Raw genomic sequence first — 16,353 nt, forward strand, 5'->3', positions numbered from 1 at the left:
GTTAAAGCTCTTTCCACAGTCAGTGCACTGGAACACTCTCACTCGGGTGTGTGTGTCTCGGTGATTTTCCACTCACACTGATGTTTCAAATCTTTTCCCAAAGACAGAACAGACAAACATTTCTCCTTCCACATTCAAAGGCCGATGATATTCTGGTCCTGATGAATCGAGTGACTCTGTCAGATCTTGACGTGGTCTTTGGTTTGAGTTTCCTGTCTGCAAATCCACCCCTTCAAATACCCTGTAAAAGGAGTTTATAAAAGTTATCACTGTAAGTACAGGATAAAAATTTAGAACAGACAATTCTAGTTTCTATGGAACATTCTTTCCTCTCTTGTTCCTCAAAGCTATAAATCCCCATCCCACACAATCTCCCTCCTCCCTGAGCTGAAATCCAAACTCATCGCATCATCTTTCAGTGGTGCGAAACCATGAGTGAAAGGGTGAGAGAGTGAATGTGAGAGAGTGAATGTGAGAGAGTGTGAAAGAGTGAATGTGAGAGTGAGCGTGAGAGAGTGACTGTGAAAGAGTGAATGTGAGAGAGTGAATGTGAGTACAGCAGTGGGCTCGGTGCAGAGAATGAAGTGGGGCAGGTGGAGCATGTTTCAGTGGGGCAGCAGTGATCATAATCTCATTAGGTTTAGAACAGTTATGGAAAAGGACAAGGGACAGTCAAATGTGAAAATTCCTATCTGGATGAGGGCGAATTTCAGTGAGTTAAAAAGGGATCTTGTCCAGGTGGATTGGAATCAAAAATTGGCAACAAAACAGTAATTGAACAATGGGAGGCCTTCAAGGAGGAGTTGGTTTGAGCACAGAGCAGACAGATTCCCACGAGGAGGAAGGGAACGGCCTCCAAAGCTGGAGATCCCTGGATGACGAAAGGTGTAGAGATCGTTATTTTTCCTTCATTTTTAGACGCTCCCTGACCGATCACTATTTCTCCTTCATTTGCAGACGCTCCCTGACCCACGATTTTTTCTCCTTTATTGATAGACACTCCCTAACGGATCAGCATTTCTACTTCATTTACAGACGCTCCCTGACCGATCACCATTCCTCCTCCATTCACAGACGCTCCCTGACCAATCACCATTTCTCCTTCATTTACAGACGCTCCCTGACCCACCATTATTTCTCCTTCAATTATAGACACTCCCTGACGGATCAGCATTTCTCCTTCATTTGCAGACGCTCCCATTCCCAATCACCATTTCTCCTTCATTTACAGACGCTCCCTGACCAATCATCATTTCTCCTTCATTTACAGACGCTCCCTGACCGATCACCATTTCTACTTCATTTACAGACGCTCCCTGACCAATCACCATTTCTCCTTCATTTACAGACGCTCCCTGGGAATTCCCAGTTTATTCCGCGCATGCGCGGGGCCGCGGCCTTTTGTTGAGAGTTGGTGCGGAGCGAAACGGGAGAAACCGGAAACCGGCGGGTAGTGAGGGGGGATAATGTTCACTGTTTTATATTCGGGTCTGGGGCCGCACTCGGGGTTTGTAAAGCCTGAGCCTGGGCCTGAGCCCGGACCCGGGCCCCGGGGTTTATTGATCCTCTTGCTCCGGTCCTCTCACCTGCACCGAACGCGCTCCTCCCGCAGCCTCCACTGACCGCGCATGCTCAGGACACGCTGCCTGATAATGAGTCACTATTGCGCCTGCGCACTGTGCTCCTCTCATTCAGATAGGGCACAATCTCGACCGCGCTGCATGCTGGGTGCTACAGCCGCCATTGCTTATCGTAATGTCTGTACGAAAAGCAAAAACATTTGAAGCAGGGAGAGCGCGTTTGGATCAAGGATAATGAAATAAACTGAAAGCCCAGCCCTTCGTGCCATTTAAACCGGCACAAATACACGGCATAGAAGCCCCCCCCCCCACACACACACACTTTGGTGAACTCCAGAAAATATTTTATTCGGTAACTTGTATTAATTTCGTTTTATTAATTGTTGCAACTGACGGGTTCAATTAATGTTTATTTTCCAACTGCACCTCAGAACCTTCAGTTTCTCCATTAATCCCGCCATGGTGATCAACGAGATATCCGGACCAAAAGGAGCAACAGGAATATATTGCAATTTCCTGTAACGAGTGGGGTGCCACAGCGATCAGTGCTGGGGCCTCAACTTTTTACAGTATATAATAATGGCTTGGATGAAGGAACAGAGTGTCTTGTGTCCAAATTTGTTGATGATACAAAGATATGTGGAAAAGCAAGTTGCGATAAGGACACAAAGTGACTGTAAAAAGATATTGACAGGTGAAGCGGATGGGCAAAAGTTTGGTCGATGGAATATAATGTGGGAAAATATGAAGTCATGCACTTTGGGAGGAAAAATAAAAAAGCAAAATATTATTTGAATGGAGAAATACTACAAAATGCTGCGGTACAGAGGAATCTGGGTGTCCTCGTACATGAAACACAAAAAGTCAACATACAAGTGCAGCAGGTAATCCGGAAGGCAAACGGAATATTGGCCTTTATTTCGAGGGGGTTGGAGTGTTAAAGCAGGGAAGTCATGCTACAACTGCACAGGGTGCTGGTGAGACCACATCTGGAGTACTGCGTACAGTTCTGGTGACCTTATTTAAGGAAGGGCATACTTGCATTGGAGGCAGTTCAGAGAAGGTTCACTCGGTTGATTCCGGGTATGGAAGGGCTGTCTTTTGAGGAAAGATTGATCAGGTTGGGTCTATAAACATTGGAGTTGAGAAGAATGAGAGGAGATCTTATTGAAACATACAAGATTCTGAGGGGACTCGACAGGGTAGATACTGAGAGGTTGTTACCCCTCATGGGGGAATCTAAAACTAGGAGGCATAGTCTCAGAATAAGTGGTCGCCCGTTTAAGACGGAAATTAGGAGGAATTTCTTCTCCCAGAGGGTTGTGAATCTTTGCAATTCTTTACCCCTAAAAGCTGTGGAGGCTGAGTCATTGAATACATTCAAGGCTGAGTTCGACAAATTTTTGATTCGCAAGGGAGTCAAAAGATATGGGGAAAGGGCGGGTAAGTGGAGTTGAAGTAAACATCAGATCAGCCATGATCTCATTAAATGGCGGAGCAGGCTCGAGGGGCCGAATGGCCTACTCCTGCTACTATCTCTTATGATCTTATGGTCTTATGGTAAATTGACTGGAGGGATGAGAGAACAGTTGGTCCTCCAACCAATCGGAGTGTGTGAGGGGCGTGAGTTGCGGCACTGAATGGGCGGGTCTCAGCCCAGATGTCCCAATTGTCTGAAGCATCATCGGAAAAAAATAATTTATCTTAAGCTCCAGGAGCAAACTCGACCTTTCTGTTGTGGCTTGAAACAGATGAAACCAGATGAGGTGGAGCAAACATTTCAACATTTGTTGGATAAACACATTAATTAAGAATAGCCAACATGGATAATTTGAGATAACTCGAGTCTTCTGATAAAGGGAATGTACTGGATGTTGTGCAGATCGATTGTGAAAAGGTATTTGATAAGATGCCGGACAGGAGGCTTGTTGATAAAATTAATAATCACGGTATTAAAATGAATGCGGCAGTGTGGATAGGAAGTTGTGTAAAGGGCAGAAAACAGAGAGTAGTTGTTAATGGATGTTCTTCAGACAGGACAGGTGTAAACAGTGGTGTCCCCCAGGGTCAGTGTTGAGACCATTGCTCTTCTCAATATAGAGAATGTTCTGAGCTTGGGTATGTGGGACACAAGGTGAAAATCTCTCGATGACGCCAAAATTGGCAGCGTGGTGAACTGTGAAGAGGAGTCAGTGACTTCATTGTGATGACCCCCGGTTCGGAAACAGGCAGGTGAAGTTTAATGCAGAGAAATGTGACGTGATACATTTTGAGAGAAAGAAAAATGAGATGAAATGCACTCTAAATGGTCAAAGTTTTAAAGTAGAGCAGCAGAGAGACTTAGGGGTGGAAGGTTCTAACTAATGCATTGTCTTATTAATTAACAAGTCTGAGAGTCAGCAACTTTAATACCTTATTAAGAAATATATGAGCAAATTCTCTTTCCTCTACCATACCGGAGTAAACATGCAAGTCCCCCGTGTAGACGTGATGAACCCTCTGGATGGAACATCAGGCACCCTGAGCTTGATCTCCGGTGCCTCCACTCCCGACTGCCCCTTACATCAGTATCCCATCACTTTTATACACTGTAGTGACCCAACCCTGTCACTGGAGCTGGAACTTCCCTTGTCTGCGGTTTACAAGGACACATTGCTTGGTTCCTAGCAGTTATTTTTATTCAGTAGCATTCTCATGACCCCTGAACTACCTTGCTTACTGTTAATTAGAATCATGGAATCAAAGGAATTTACGGCACAGAAAGAGACCGTTCGGCCCATCGCGTCTGTGCCAGCCGAAAAAGAGATATCCAGCTTAATCCCACTGTCCAGCTCTTGGTCTGTCGCCTTACAGTTTACAGCACTTCAAGTACATACCCACGTACTCTTTAAATGCGATGAGAGTGTCCGCCTCTACCATCCTTTCAGGCAGTGAGTTGCAGACCCCACAACAATTGGGCGAAATAATTTCTCCTCAGCTCCCCAATAATCCTCCCATCAATCACTTTAAATCTATGCCCCTGGTTACTATCCTATCTGTGAATGGATATGGGTCCTTCCAATCCACACTCGGACCCTCATAATTTTGTACACCTCAATTAAATCTGCATTAAGCCTCTTCTGTTCCAAAGAAAACATCCCCAGCCTATCCAATCTTTCCTCTGAGCTAAAATTCTACAGTCCAGGCAACATCCTTGTAAATCTTTCTTGCCTTGCATAAAATGTCTGCTATTTGAAAGTCGTAACATTGATCAAAGTCTGCGTTAAGTTTTCTTGCCATTTGTGTCAAGATTTGGAAAAGATCTGTTACCTGACTCTTTTAATGTTGCCGACCTTTAACTGTAACTCACAGTGTCTGAGCAGTTACCGTTATCATTGGACTTTTATGTATCTTCTTGTGCTCCATCTTCTTAACAACACAAGCTGATCACAGCAATGTTTTCTTCAAATGGAATCCCAGTGTGAAAAAATGCACAATTTCAGAGCGAAGCAACATATGCAAGATTGGTGGGAGATGCGACTGGAGATAATGGGCCTGGGGCAGTGAGAACATCTCTTGAGCATTAAGATATGCAGTATCCGAAGAAGCTGGGAGATGAGGTCGTTGTGTGTATTTATCCTGGTGTCTGCAAAATCCATCGTCTCTCAATACCCAGCATCATTCTCCCCCTTTCCTGCTTTCCAGTTCAGGTGTTTTACTCGTTGAGTCGCAGTATTTGCTTTGAACATCTATTTCACCGGCATCTGGAGGAGCAGAGGAAGCTGGAGATAAAGTAATGACAGAAACAGAAGGAGATGGCTCGTGATGGCAGAATCTTGTGTGTGTCAATTGCTTCAAGTGAGGCATGACAGCCCTGCGTTGCCTTGCACCTTTCCCAGGAGCTGCACTGATTCGGTGCGTGCATTTTGGAAATGGAAACAGTTACACCAGCAGCTTGTGGTAATATTTCCCCTCACTGTCCATTTCATGTCCCTGCCGACCCGCACTTGGTGCTGTCGTTGTCTGAACAAGTCTTTCATGTTCTAACAGTAAATTCCATTTTGTGCGAGCAACTTGTCTGGGGCGAAAGTGACGTGAGTTTCAAAGGGGCAAGTCGGAAAGACAGCGTTGGTCTGCTTGCTTGAATGAAAATTGCAGCAGATTCGCTGGTGGTCTTGTGCTGAGGATTCGGCGCTGTCGCCGCCGCGGCACCATATTTGATTCCCGATCAGGGAACTTGACTTTCCTGGTGTTGTTCAAAATAGCACCAACCAAATTCCCCCGACTGAGCACAAAGCTCGCTCCTGATCAACATGAGTAATTTCACCGCTCCTGCCTGAACAGCCAGCAGCCCATCATTCTTCAATTTGACAACACATAAGAACGATACACAATGCACTTTCTTGCCTTCTGTAAAATGCCTCCTGTTCGAAAGTCGTGCCGCTCATCAAAGTCTGCATGAAGTTTTCTTGCATTTCTGTCATGATTTGGAAAAGATCTGCTGCCTGACACTTTAAATGTTGGCGACCTTTAACTGTATCTCACAGTGTTCGAACAGTCACTGTTACAATTAACATTTTATGTATCTTCTTGCACTCTATTTCCTGAACAACACCAGCTGATCACAGCATCGTTTTCTTCAAATTGAATCCCAGTGTGAAAAAATAAACAACTTCAAAGCTAAGCAACGTGTGCAAGATTGGAAGGAGAGTGCGAGTGGAGATAATTGGCTTGGATCAGTGATCTCTTGAGCATCAAGACATTCATTATCTGAAAGAAGCACAGAGGTGAGATTTTTGTCTAGATTTATCAGTGTAGAAAAGAAGCAGGGAGTTGAGATCCTTTTGTCCATTCATCCTGCAACATACAAAATCCTTCCCCTCTCAATACCCAGCATCTTTCTTTCCAACTCCTTGCTCTGCAGGGAAGTCTTGGTTTCATTAATTCTCCCTGTTTGCAGCAAACATCTAATTCACATGGCAGATCTGGCCTTGTCTTCCAGTCATAATACGTCCCATCGTGTTGACATCATGTTAGCAACTCAAGATCAGCTGTCTGATGTTGATGGAATGAATTCGAGCCAGTTTTCTCGATCAATATGTCGAGGAACCAACAAGGGAACAGGCTATTTTAGATCTCGTATTGTGCAATGAGACAAGTTTAATTAGTAATCTAATAGTAAATGATCCCATGGGGAAGAATGATCATAATATGATAGCATTTCATATTGAATTTGAGAGTGATGTCGTTAAGTCCGAAACTAGGGTCTTAAATATAAACAAAACCAATAACGTTGTTATGAGGGGTGAGTTGGCTCAGGTAGTTTGGGAAATTAGATTAAAAATATGATGGTAGATCGGCAATGGCGAACATTTAAAGACATAATTCATAATTTCTCAACAAAATTACATTCGCTTGAGGATTAAAAACACCACCGGAAAAGTAGCCCAACCTTGGCTAACTGGAGAAATTAATGATAGAATTAGGTTAAAAGAGGCTTATATTGTTGCCAAAAAGAGTAGTCAGCCTGAGGATTCGGTGGGTTTTGGAAATCAGCAAAGGATGACCAAGAAATTGCTAAAATGGGAGAAAATAGATTGAGGGTAAACCAGGAAGAAATATTAAAATGGATTGTAAGAGCTTCTACAAGTATGTATAAAGGAAGAAATTACGCGTAAGTAAACATGGGTCCCTTGGGGGCAGAGACAGGAGAATTTATATTGGAGAATAAGGAAATGGCAGAGACGTTAAACAAGTATTTTGTATCTGTCGTCATAGTAGAAGACAGAAAAATCACACCAGAACTATTGGGGAACCAAGGTTCTAATGAGAGTGAGGAACCTAAAGCAATTAAGATTAGTAATGAAAAAGTACTGGAGGAATCAATGGGACGAAAAGCTGACAAATTCATTGGCCCTGGTGGCCTACATCCAGGGTTTTAAAAGAGGTGGCTGCAGAGATAGTGGATGCATTGGTTTTATCTTCCAGAGTTCCCATGATTCTAGAAAGGTCCCCATGGATTGGAAGGTACCAAAATAACCCCGCTATTCAAGAAAGGAGGGAGAGAGGAATCAGGGAGCTACAAGCCATTTAGCCTGACAATAGTAGGAGGGAAATGTTAGAATCTATTACTAGGGACTTAATAACAGGACACTTAGATAATCATAACATGATTAGGCACATGCAACACGGTTTTGTGAAAGGGAAATCCTGTTTGACAACTCTATTAGAGGTTTTGAGGGTGCAGATAGCAGGGTAGATATGGGAGAACCAGTCGATATAGAATATTTGGATTTTCAAAAGGCAATCGATAAGGTGCCACACAAAAGTTTGTTGGACAAGATTAGGGCTCATGGGATAGGGGGTAATATATTAACATGGATTGAGGATTTGTTGATGTACATAAAATAGAAAGTCAGAATGAACAGGTCATTTTCGGGTTGGCAGGTTGTAACTAGTGGGGTGCCGTGAATATCAGTGCTTGGGCCTCAGATATTTACAATCGATATTAATGACTTAGATGAGGGGACCGAGTGTAATGTATCCAAGTTTGCTGACGATACAAAACTAGGTGGGAAAGTAAGCTGTGAGGAGGACGCAAAGAGGATGCAAAGTGATACAGACAGGTTAAGTGAGTGGGCGAGAAGTTGGCAGATGAATTATAACGTGGGGAAATGTGAGGTTATTCACTTTGGTAGGAAGAATAGAAAAGCAGAATATCTTTTTAAAGGTGAGAGACTGCGAAATGTTGGTATTCAGAGGGATTTGTGTGTCCTTGTACACGGATCACAGAAATTTAACATGCAGATGCAGCAAGCAATTAGAAAAGCAAATGGTATGTTGGTCTTTATTGCGAGGTGGTTGGAGTACAAAGATAAGGAAGCCTTGCTGTAATTATATAGGGTTTGGTGAGACCGCATCTGGAGTACTGTGTACAGTTTTGATCCCTTACCTGCGGAACGATACACTTGCCTTCGAGTGGATGCAACAAAGGTTCACTGGATTGATTCCTGGAATGAGAGGGTTGTCTTGTGAGGAGAGATTGAGCAGAATGGGCCTATATTCTCTGCAGTTTTCAATATTCAGGTGATCTCATTCAAACATATAAAATTCTTAGAGGGCTTGACAGGGTAGATGCTGGGATGCTGTTTCCCCGAGCTGGAGAGTCCAGAACTAATGTTTATAATCTCAAGATAAGGGGCCGGTCATTTAGTACAGAGATGAGGAATAATTTCTTCACTGAGAAGGCTGTGAACCATTGGAATTCTCAACCCCAGAGGGCTGTGGATGCTGAGCCATTGAATACATTCAAAACTGAGAGAGAGAGAATGTTGGACACGAAGGAACTGAAGGGACATGGGGATAGGTCGGGAAAGTGAAGTTGAGGTCGAAAATCAGCGATGACCTTATCAAATTGGCGAAGCAGGCTCGAGGGACTGAATGGGCAACTCTTGCTCCTTTCGCTGATTTTGGTCCGCTGGAAAAGCAGAACTTGCCAGCTGTTTTAAAAGTTTCCGCCTGAACAGGGACTTGAACCCTGGACCCTCAGATCACTACCTGTTCTTAAAAGTCTGATGCTCTACCGACTGAGCTATCCAGGCTCGCTGTTGGTTTGATTTCCATCATACAGATTCATGGTCGGACTCTGAATTATCCCTGTCGATGTCGAATTCGGGGGAGTCTCCCTTTTATACAATTTTCAGCAACGTATTGAGGAGAATCCTTGTTTCTGTTAAATATGATGTAAGAAACATGGACAGTGAACTCGTGATTTTGCAATTCTTCTTGTTTGTACAAAATGTATTTTCATAGGTTAGCAGCAATTAAAAAAAATACTTTACCCAATGGCTCCAAAGTTAAACTTGTTCCACACGGGAGCTGGAAAAGGCCTCTCGATCTTTCAGCCGATCAACAATTGAAAGCGGAATAATTTCAACCGTCACAACGTGACACCAGGCAGCAGACTTACCTCCCGAATTTTCCATACACGACACTTCAAACCGATGAATACCTGCTTCACGGAAAAAAGAATTGTGTTTTTGGTTCTTTCGATTTAAAGATGTCGTGCCGGCCACTTTACCATTTCAGTTGTCGCCAATTGCCTCCTCTCCCTCTATAAACAAATAAACTCTCACCTGCTATTGTAAGACGGGAGGCCAGAGGAGCCTCAGTGCCCACACGGGGACATGAAGAAGTCGATGCGTTTTGGAACCGGTTGCACCTTGAACTCCAGTCAAAATGTTGAGAAGTTTCAACTACTTCAGATGGCGCTGGAGCTCACAACCCCAGCATTTCTCGAGCGTATAATTATTGTAGAAGTAACGCGCGCTGGGCGATTGCGCCACTGGAGCCGCGCACGGTCTGTGTCACAAGTGCTCCCATCAAACAGCTTCATCCTCGGTCTCTCAATTATCGCTTCGTGATCTTTCCCACACAGAAGCCTCCAACCAAGAGGCGATTCGTTAAACATCCGCAGTGACCGTTAAAAGCCGTGGCATCGAAAAAAAACCCCAGACCATAAGAACTTTTAATTATATTATTATTATTGTTAATAACTTAAGGACAATTATTTTCATGCTACTTTGAGGATTTGGGGAAATTGGGAGCTGAAACTAGGAAACTCTCTCAGGGCTGTCGTTATTTCATTTGAAAACCGAGGCTCGGAACTTCCTGATGGAGAAGTGTGACAGAAGGTTGTGGTGAGTGGCAGTTGTCGGGGAGATCCAGACGAGAGGGAGAAAAGTCAAAGTCACAGCTGTGACAACTCAAGTGCTCTGCTTATCTGTAATATTTAGAAAGTAATGTAAAATACAGGACAAACCATTTTCGCATAGGTTATCAGAAATACCAAAAGTCCCGGGTTCAAAGGCGGGACTTTTAATATTTTTAGTAACGAGGGAACTGATTTAACCGCCAGACCGTAATCATTCCCCATGAATCTGAAGCGTCTTGCGGAAAACGGCAGTGCGAACTGTTATGTTTGTGTCATGACTTGAAAGACCCTCCAATTACCGACAGTATCTTTGAACAAGTTGTGCAGCCAAACCGCGATAGAAGCCGCTTTGCATTCGTCACACGTGTAGGTGACGATATTGGGGTTGATAAGGGTCGATTTCAATTATTTGAAATCTCAACATGTGACCCGAAGATTGACCGCAGAATCGAGTTTTTCCAGTAAGTCCTGAAATGAAGGGAAAGGCGGAACAAGCAGGTCGGAGAAATGAAGAGCATAAAATGTGGATGAAACTTGCACGAGTGAAAATCCCTGTATGTTGGAAGACTCAGTCCACAGTGGTGGAGAGGATTGGGATTTCAAGCTGTCTCACAGCTCACACACGCACCATTGGCTCATTTAATCACCTTCAACAACTCGATTACATCATCACTTTATCTTCTATACACAAGGAAATACAAACTTTGTCGATGCAACTTGTCCTCATAATTTAACCATTTTCGCTCCGGTATCATTCTGGTGAATCTGCGCTGCACCCCCTCCAAGGCCAATCTATCCTCCCTGAGGTGTGGTGCCCAGAACTGAATGCAGTGCTAGAAATGTGGTCTCAGCAGAGTTTATATAACTGTAACATAACTTCCACCCCTTTGAATTCCAGCTCCATTAAGATAAAGACCAATGGTCCATTTGCCTTTTTTATTATTTTTTGTAACTGTCCACTGACTTTTCATGATTTCTGCACTTGGACCCGTAAACATCTTTCCTCCTCCACAGTTCCTGGCTTCTCACCAGTTAGAAAATATTCTGATCTATCTTGCTTAGGTCCAAAGTTTGAAAAGACTGGGTCTCTTTTCCAAAGGAAAGAGTAGGCTGAAGGGTGACCTGATGTGGGACTTTCAGATTATGCAAGGATTTGATAGATCAGATGTAGATAAGGTGTTTGCACTTTTGGGGGTGAGCACTCCAAAACTTGGGGCCATGAATATAAGATAGTCACTTATAAATCCAATATGGCATTCAAGAGAACCATATTTAACCAGAGATTCGTTAGAATGTGCAACACGCTACCTCAAAGAGTAGTTAAGGCGAATAGCTTGGATACATTTACGGGGAATCTAGATAAACACATGGGGGAGAAAGGAATATAAGGGTTTGCTCATAGGATTAGATGAAGAGGTGTTGAGAATGCTCGTCTCAGCATAAACACCGACATAGTCTAGTTGGGCCGCATTGTCTGTTTCTGTGATGTACATTCGATGTAATTCTATGTAAGCTCCATCTGCCACAGTTTTACCAACTCACGTAATCCATCAATTTCCCTTTGTAACTTTATGCTCCCATCTAAACTACTCACTGTGCCACCTAACTTGATGTCGTCGACAAACTTGGATATACGGCTTTCTATTAATTCATCTACGTCATTTATACACATAGTAAAAAGCTGATGCCCCGGTACAGATCCGTGGGGGACACCACTAATCACATCCTGTCAATTTGAGCACAGATCCATTATCCCTACTCTCTGTCTCCTACCTCCTAACCAACTCCCTACCCAGGTCAATAGGTTGCTTTAATTTCCATGTGCTCTCATTTGTGTTCACAGTCTCTTGTGTGGTACCTTATCGAATGCCTCTGGAAGTCAAATATTACATAACATCCATGGACACTCCATTATCTACCACGTTAGTTACAGCTTCAAAAAGTTCAACTAGTTTTGTTCGGCTTCAGTTACCCTTTACAAATCCATGCTGGCTCTCTCTGATCAATTCATATTTATCCAAGTGCTCAGTCATTCTTTCACTAATAACAGATACTGGTAACTACTCACAACAGACATCAGACTAAAAGGTCTATAATTTCTTACTTTATCTCTCCAACCCTTCCGAATTAATGGAATGACATTGGCAATTTTTCAATCAATGGAACAATTCCTGAAACAAGAGAGTATGAAAGATCATGAATAAAGCATGTACAATTTCCTCACTTATTCCACTTGGTCTCCTGGGGTGGTCCACATCAGGTCCTGGAGATTTGTTTATCTTTGGTCCAGTTATTTTGACCAATACCATTATTTTACTTGTGTCTCTGTTATATTATCTTCAACCCTTTCTGTGAGTATTTAGCAAGTCTGCCATTTCCTGATTTTCAATTACAATATCGCCGCCATCTGTCTTTAAGGGGACTCTTAGTCACCCTTCTTTCTCTTAATATACTTGTAAAAACCTTAAGAGTTATTTTCCGTCACAAGATTTTCTCGTTTTCCCTTTTTGCACCTCTTACGATTATTTTAGTTTCAGCACCACAATAAACAACACTTCGCTGTGAAATTTGCTTAATTAGTTCTTCAGTGTCAGAGCGAGAATTGTCTGATCCCCTAATTTATTTAATGTAACAAACACAAGCTCACATATTCATCCGTGTATCAACGCACTGATGGACACACGAAGATAAACACAGCCAGAAACGCTGTCAGTATCGGGATTCACAGGGAAACGGGCAAGCGAAATAGACAAAGATAAAAGAGTTTGAACTCCCAACAGAATGAGACGTGTAGCTGATAGATATTAATGAGAGGAGGTGCGAAACATTTCCGTGCATTGGCTCCGTGGCCTAGTTGAATGAATTACCGGTTTAATAAACAGGCGATCTTAAATTCAACTCCCAGCAGCGCCTTTGTATAATTTATGATGTTTAGTGAATTTGACTCGCAAAAACACGCACTGCGGTGTTTCTACTTTGTTCAGGATCCAACACGGAACTGCTGATGATTGTCTCTTCAAAAATGCCCTTTCATTATACAGACAGACGTCTCATAGAATGTGCCGGTAACACGTTCTATTTTTCTGGGCTGGTTGACGTCGGGGTATAATTCTCGATTCGAGGTTCATACCCCGGAGAAACCCTAATTTAGCCCGAGACTTTTGTCCATGACCTGCGGTTCAAACTTTTGCAAAGAGGGAAAAGAATTCCCCAAATCACTCCACCTGAATCTCCAGCGCTTTCGGAAGAAGTTCAGTTCAAACAATCAGCAATTTAAAGGCACCTCAATGACCTGCACTTTCATTGAACGAGCTTTGCTTGCAATTGCCTTCCGCCTTGAAACCGCTCTGGGCTTTCATCTCACTGAAGCAGAGTGTGGCCGCTTTGTATCTGCGAGCATATCGGTGACAAGGTTACCTCTCTTTAAAGTTTTAAAATTTCACCAAGCCCCAGGGAAAAGAAACCGAGAATCGAATTGTCCCTGTAAGTAATGAATTGAAGGGATTGGTGCTCCAAGCAGATCTGGAAAATGCGCAGTGCATTCGCTCAGGAGTTCCAAATCCACCCTCTCGCCACTCGGCGATCATATTAACTGAGCTTTAGTGTCACCGCACTGAAATCGAGTATTTCTCCGGCACGTTTCTCTTAACTTCACAGTTGCTGGTTTAAGAGTAAAGACCGGCTGGTTAGATTTTCACTCCTGCAAGCTTCAACCATTCATTTTGGAAAAGTGAACTGACAGCAGACAGCTGTTATACTGGTGGCTGCAACCTCAAGGTTCAGCTCAGTGAATTACTGGTTTAGCAGGTGACCTCTTCACCTGTCTCCGTCGTGCTATCGGTGAGCGCGAATGTTTGATGGTTCAAGCCCTTATTTTATTTTCCCTAAGGATTCATGGCCTCAAAGTTTGAGGGTTTCAAGGTGTGTTTGGTCTGCAAGAAAATGTATCGTGATCATTGCCGGCTGAGCAGGCCTGATATTCCACCAATAACATTGCGGTCGGAAATCAGGCACATCAATCATATAAAGGAATAGAACATTGGCTTCACGGAAATCACAATTCATAACCCATTTATTTTAAGCGGGTTTATTTTAAATGAGTTAACGCCTGCCTTAAATGGTCGACTCAGGACTGTCAGACAAAGAGGTTAAATCTTCAGAGAATAATTACCACAGTCATTTTTAGACTGGATGCCGCACGGCCACTTTGCTATCAGTGAACAGAGCCAAGAAAGACCAAAGTGCCGTTTGCCCCTCTCAGTGTGGCCCTGAAGGACTGTGTCCAGGTTGAAGTTCTGTTCCCATCGGACGATCCTGCCCCCAGATTGTCCTTTCTGAGCTCCAGTCAGGTGATGCTAAACACTCAGGTGGGAAAGACCAAAATCTACAACAAGATGTTTAAAACAAAGCTGATTTATTCAACAGATATCCAGAAAATTAAACTCCAGCCCAGTTATAGGGGTTATTAACATCAGAAGAAACAAACCCGAAATGTCAGAATGAAAATGGTTCAGTTCTGGATGGGATTAACAGCAGAATCCAACTCCTGCAGTCACTTTTGAACTCCCTGGTGTCTCAGCACGTGTGATGACTGAGTGAATCCCTTCCCACACACGGAATCATGGAATCATAGAAAATTACAGAACAGAAGGAAGCCATTCGGCCTATCGTGTCTGTGCCGGCCGAAAAAGAGCTATCCAACTTAATCCTACTTTCCAACACTTGGTCCATAGCCCTGTAGATTACGGCACTTCAAATGCACATCCAAGTACTTTTTAAATGAGTTGAGGTTTTCTGCCTCGACCACCGTTTCAGACAGTGAGTTCCAGACCCCCACCACCCTGTCCGCTTCTGTGTATCCTGTTACTTTTTCACTGCTATCCGGAAGTCCATAAACAACTCCCACCAAAGTATTGTATTCGATTCTGTTACTCATTTCTACACAAAGCGTTTCTACTGCGTGCTCACCTTTACTGATATCTCTTATTTCTAATGCAGTAATGGCATCCCTCCTCAATATCGCTACTCCCCCTCCTTCTCCAATGTCCCTATCCTTTCTAAACTGCTTATAACTTGAAATATTTATCTCGCAGTCATGCCCAGTTTGTAGCCAGGTCTCAGTGATGAGCACTACGTCATGCACTATAAGCTGAATTTACGCTTCGAATTCACTTGTTTTATTTCTTATGCTACGTACATTAGTGTATAGAACATTTAATTGGGCAATAGAACTTGTCCTACCCTTATGCCCTGATGTTGTGTTTAACACACTTGGTAAATAAGGTTGGTGAGCTGCAGACACAATCAGCAACATGGGATCATGTTATAGTGTCAATAATGGAGAGCTGGCTCAAAGAAGCGGAGGAGTGGCCACTTAAATATTCCTCGCTACAACGTATTCAGGAAAGAGAAAAGGGGGGCGGGGGGCAGACGGAAGCAGGCACGATTGATCAAAAATATTGTTACAGCGGTAGAAAGGGTCGCCATGCTTAAGGGTTCAAAGGCAGAATCTATTTGTTTAGAATTAAGGAACAATTGAGGAGCTATTACGCTGCTGGGTGCAGACTATAGGCGAACAAATAGTGGGAAGGAGATAGAGGAGCAAATTGGCAGGCAAATTGCAGAAAGATGCAATAATTTTAGAGTCGTGATAAAAGGGAACTTAATTTATCCTAATATAGACTGAGAAATAGCAGTGTAAAAGTCAAAGAGGGCGAGCAATTCATGAAATGTGTGCAAGAGAACTTTCTTAATCCGTATGTTTTCAGCCCAACGAGGAGGGAAGCAGTGTTGGATTTATTTCGGGGAAAGAAGTGGGGCAAGTGGAGCATGATTCAGTGGGGGAGCATTTGCAACAGGTTTCGTGTCGTTATGGAAAATGCAAGGAAAAATCAAGTATGAAAATAATCAACTGGAGGAGAGCTAATTGCAGGGAGTTGATAATCGATCGGGTCCAGGTGGATTGGAATCAAAGATTGGCAGGTAAAACAGTAAATGAGCAATGGGAGGCTTTGAGCGAGGAGATAGTTCGGGTACAGACTGGCCACATTCTTACTCGGGGAAAGGTTGGGCATGCAAAAC

The 16,353-nt window shown here is 43.3% G+C and overlaps 1 non-coding gene across 1 annotated transcript; it reads right to left on the minus strand.

The window, feature by feature from the left end:
- Positions 1-9,074: 9,074 nt before the first annotated feature.
- On the minus strand, positions 9,075-9,160 carry trnak-uuu (transfer RNA lysine (anticodon UUU)). The gene is given in 2 exon segments: positions 9,075-9,110; positions 9,124-9,160. It is a non-coding gene; the product is annotated as a tRNA-Lys (tRNA).
- Positions 9,161-16,353: the final 7,193 nt, after the last annotated feature.

The sequence above is a fragment of the Heptranchias perlo genome, chromosome 20 (genome assembly GCF_035084215.1).
Source record: "Heptranchias perlo isolate sHepPer1 chromosome 20, sHepPer1.hap1, whole genome shotgun sequence".
Lineage (NCBI taxonomy): Eukaryota > Metazoa > Chordata > Chondrichthyes > Hexanchiformes > Hexanchidae > Heptranchias > Heptranchias perlo.